The 5107-nt window shown below is 40.0% G+C and overlaps 1 pseudogene; it reads left to right on the top strand.

Annotated features, from left to right (window-relative positions):
- The first annotated feature begins 311 nt into the window (after window positions 1–311).
- On the top strand, window positions 312–3963 carry LOC105858331 (induced myeloid leukemia cell differentiation protein Mcl-1 homolog pseudogene; annotated as a pseudogene).
- The last annotated feature ends 1144 nt before the right edge of the window (window positions 3964–5107 follow it).

Here is a 5107-nt window from a genome sequence, read left to right on the forward strand (position 1 = left end):
ATAGAGTTGAAATGAGAAAGAAAAGAGAAGGGAAGGAAGGAAGGAAGGAAGGAAGGAAGGAAGGAAGGAAGGAAGGAAGGAAGGAAGGAAGGAAGGAAGGAAGGAAGGAAGGAAGGAAGGAAGGAAGGAAGGAAGGAAGGAAGGAAGGAAGGAAGGAAGGAAGGAGATACACTAGATATTTTTATCACTGTAAGCATTGACATTTTGAAAAAATAAAGTTTCATGCTTTTTAATTCAGCATCACACAGAAAAATGGAAAATTTTAGAAGGAGTTTTGGCATTAAAAACTCAATGATTTGTGTTTCTAAGAGGATGGTGGATGAGGTATGCTGATTGCCCCACCCACTGAAAAATTACTGAAAATGCTGTATGGACCACTTTCAAACTCCGACGCCATCATGTCGCCCGAAGATGAGCTGGACGGGTACGAGCCGGAGCCTCTCGGGAAGCGGCCGGCTGTCCTGCCTTTGCAGGAGTAGGTCGGGGAGGCCAGTAATGGCTCCGGCACGGAAGGGTCCCTGCCCTCGACGCCGCCCCCAGCAGAGGAGGAGGAGGAGGACGAGTTGCACCGGCAGTCGCTGGAGATTATCTCTCCGTACCTTCGGGAGCAGGCAACCGGCGCCAGGGACGCAAAGCCAATGGGCAGGTCTGGGGCCGCCAGCAGGAAGGCGCTAGAGACCTGACGACGCGTCGGGGACGGTGTGCAGCGCAGCCATCACACGGCCTTCCAAGGCATGCTTCGGAACTGGACATCAAAAACGAAGACGATGTCAAATCTTTGTCTCGAGTGATGGTCCATGTTTTCAGTGACGGCGTAACAAACTGGGGCAGGATTGTGACTCTAATTTCTTTTGGTGCCTTTGTGGCCAAACACCTGAAGAGCATAAACCAAGAAAGCTGCATCGAACCATTAGCAGAAAGTATCACAGACGTTCTTGTAAGGACAAAACGAGATTGGCTAGTCAAACAAAGAGGCTGGGATGGGTTTGTGGAGTTCTTCCATGTAGAGGACCTCGAAGGCGGCATCAGAAATGTGCTGCTGGCTTTTGCAGGTGTTGCTGGAGTAGCAGCTGGTTTGGCATATCTAATAGATAGCCTTGTATGTGCAGTAATGGGCTTCTAACCAACAACAGCCACCAGAACCACATACATCTGTGAAATCAAATGTATTTATGAACTTGGACTTAAAGCTGGCCAGGCTGTAACCTCCAAGAGTTCCACTCTAGCAGCCTAGCCAGAAAAGCAAGTGGCAAGAGGATCATAGCTAACAAGAATAAATACATGGGAAAAGTAGTCCCCCTTGATTGAAGAGTCACTGTCTGAAAGAAGCAAAGTTCGGTTGCAGCAACAAACAAACCTTGGGAGGCCATGGAGGAGGACTTTCAGATTTAGTGAAGATAGTAGGGTGGAGAGACTTACTTCCTTGTTGAGAACAGGAGAGTGGCCAGTAGCCAGGCTAGTCATAGAGTTTATTAAATATGCCCACGAATTTATTAATTTCCTGTAGTGTTAAAAGAGCACTAACAATGCCAGTGACCTACCTGTATGAAATGAATTTAAGCTACAAGTAATAGAACTATGACTACAAGCCTCAGTACTGTACAGCAGAGTGTGAAGGGAAGCTTTTCCTCTCTCTTAACTTTCCCAGGTGTAATTCTTGGAGAATGGAAAGTCCAAGTGTTCAGGACTTTTATACCTGTTATACTTGGTTTGAATGATTGTTAGTTTAATAGCCTAGTAATGGTCAAGAATACTTGACTTAAGCCTGAATAATTGTAATATTGAATATCCTCAATTTTTAAGACAGAAACAACTTGAAAATGTATTTGTCCGTAAAAATTGTATATATTTTTACAGAAAGTCTATTTCTTGGAAAAATAAAGGGGGGGGAGTATTGAATTTAAATTCATATTTTTTTTTCATATCCTTTTGAACTTTGCAACTTCTGTAGTTAGAAACCTATTTTTTACAGCTTTTCTATGCTAAACTTTGTCCTGGTCAATTCTAGAGTGTATACAGAACTGATTGATATAATTGTGTGCAACCTGGCTGTAATGGAACAAATTTGATTCATAACTATGCAGGCTTTAATTTTCCCATCTGATTTTGGTAAGTATTCCATAGATAGGTTTTTCTATGAAAACCTGAGATTGAGAGGTTGAAGAATGGAAATTAATCTTTTCACTTTGTTATATGTAGGTTTTCAATAATTGGGTCAAAAAGGAGTTTTATGGTTGGGGGGACTGTACAAATAATGGGCTCTGATTGGGCAACTACTTATTTGAATTCCTTTCATTTGATCTAATTTAACTGATGAAACTTAAACTGAGTTCATGAGTTCATCTTTAAAGCTTATACTAAAAGATTTTCAGCTGTTCCAAATGGGACTTGTTACTGTGTATAAAAAGATCACATCAGGTGGATGGATGAGAGAGATTTGATTCCTTGTTTGCTTAATAAACTGTAAAATAATGGCTTTGAAAAGCAAGTTAGAGTCTAACCATGGTGCTATTATTAAGGCTTGCTTGTTAAACACAGGTCTAAGCCTAGTATGTCAATAAAACATACTTATTGTTTCATTTCTGTTAATGATTCCCAAACTTTGTTTTCAAATTTTTGTGTTGGCATCTCTTTGGATTTCAGATTTGATGTTCTGTGAAACTTACATTTTATTTCTTGTTCTCCCTTGAAATATTTGCTGCTTTTTTCTGCTCCCTCTACTGATATTTTTAAATCAATTTCTACTTTATCCTGCCATCCCTGAACTCTTGATAGCCCTTTCAGATTTTGGCAGTGTGAACACATACTGGGAACCTGAGTGACCACACCACCACCAGGAATCCAAGAACTCTTCATCTTTCATGAATTTTATCCTATTAGGAGGTGGTAAAAACCATGGGTGACCTGATAGTAACAGTCATTGGGGTAGAAGTCCTTTTTCCTTGGACTGGTATCTTTTCAGTTGTTGCTTGATCCTGTCTTCGAGGAAAAAGTATCTAAAGTCACCTTAGGAATTTTCAGAGGAGGGAACATCTTATATAGCTTTCTCTAAAGTTTCTTTTGTATTTCAATATGCTCACAAATTTACAGAAAGACTTACATAAAAGCTACTGGTAAACTGAAGAAATCTTCCGTATTGTAACTAGTGTCATTTGCAAACTTCAACCTCAGAACATGACCTTTAGTCTGTGGATTCCAGATAAAAATAGGCATGAATAAGATGACTAAGAATGTAATGGGGAAGAATTGCCCTGCTTTCCCATCTTGGAGCCATAGGTCATCTTGCTAGAGCTATTTTTACCTATATATTTGTCATTCTTGATCATAAACCACTTATTTATGTCATATCTATCTCTAAAGACCTAAAAGCACTTTATGTAGTTTTTGATCTTAAGATCTGGTTATGGTGACTAAAAGGCCTGTTTCCCAAATCCAGTTGTGGAAATAAGAGCATAGATGTGAATTGGTGTTTAGGGGCCCCACTTCCCAATTCACTAAATGTGGCTGCTGGAATAGAGATGAGGATTTTAGTTGGTATTTTGGTTTGGGACAGCAAGGGCTTAGAGACCCCAAGTGGTTTGGGATAGCAGACCGGGTGGTTGGTTTATAGGGAGAGGAGGCACATGGTCTAAGTGCTGACTGGCTGCATATCAGGCAAATCCTCCAAAGAGAAAGGGAGGGTCTACTTGGAAAGATGGCTGTCAGCGACTTCTGTTTGTCTTATGCTTCTCTCAGGGAAAAACATGCAGTCCTCTAGTGTCGTCCATGCACATTCTATGGGTGAGGAGAACACATTGGTTCTGGTTAAACAGCTAGTGCTTTTGACAGCTGTGCCAGGAAGGGTTAGGACCAACTACAAATTAATGTGGGTTGTAAAATGTAGTGTGTTTCCTTAACTTCCTGTTTTTCCTGAGGAAAAAAAATAAATCTTTTATTAAAATGCAAAAAAAAAAAAAAAAAAAAGACACATTGATGCACAGAAAATTAGCAAAGGATACCAAGGGGTCATAGCTAAATGAAAATAGGAATTCAGAGAGGTAAATGTAGGCTGAATCTAGTTTCTGATTTGAAGGTATTTGGCAAATCAGGTGAACTTGTTCCTCACATTTCACAGCATCAAGAGACAAAGCCTGTGGTAGGAATCTAATAAGAGACTCACCTCATGAAATTGGAACCCTAAATAGCTATATCATAATGTTAGAGTAATCTAGCAAGAAGTAACACCCCCAAGGGGCTACACTAAACAGTATCTATTCCAAACTATAATGCAAGTTGAAGGGAAAACCATCTATCTTTTTTAAAAATCTCTAATCACAAACTGGCCTTTAGACATGTTTACTACCTAAATTCATTCTACCTGGGTGTTAAAGAAAACACAACAAAAACTCCCCCAGTCTATGAATTTAGTTTAAAGTTGCCTTGGACTGATAATGTCATAGGCACCTGGCATAAGCAAATGCAAACCCTCTCTGGAGAAACTCATCTTTAATTTAGGTTTTAAAGTATTCCCATAGATAGTTTTATATGAGTTTATAAGACAGTCAGAATTACAAAAGACACAAGGAAATAAGGAATCATTTGTGAGATCTAGTAGAATCAGACTTCAGATGTGGGAAATTAAAATATTAATTGATTCCAATATGTTTAAATAAACAGAAGAAAAGATGGACATATGAGAAAAGAACAAGGAATTATGAGATATGATCAAGCATATTTTTTGAGACAGAGTCTCACTTCATTGCCCAGGCTAGAGTGAGTGCCGTGGCATCAGCCTAGCTCACAGCAGCCTCAAACTCCTGGGCTCAAGCAATCCTGCTGCTTCAGCCTCCCGAGTAGCTGGGACTACAGGCATGAGCCACTATGCCCAGCTAATTTTTTTTCTATATATATTAGTTGGGCAATTAATTTCTTTCTATTTATAGTAGAGACGGGGTCTCACTCTTGCTCAGGCTAGTTTCGAACTCCTGACCTCGAGCAATCCACCTGCCTCGGCCTTCCAGCGTGCTAGGATTATAGGCATGAGCCACCACGCCCGGCCGATCAAGCATATTTAAAAAAAAAAAAAATTGATGATGTTAAAAGCTTAAATGGTGACTTTAACAATTGA

Source organism: Microcebus murinus, chromosome 15 (genome assembly GCF_040939455.1).
Source record: "Microcebus murinus isolate Inina chromosome 15, M.murinus_Inina_mat1.0, whole genome shotgun sequence".
NCBI lineage: Eukaryota > Metazoa > Chordata > Mammalia > Primates > Cheirogaleidae > Microcebus > Microcebus murinus.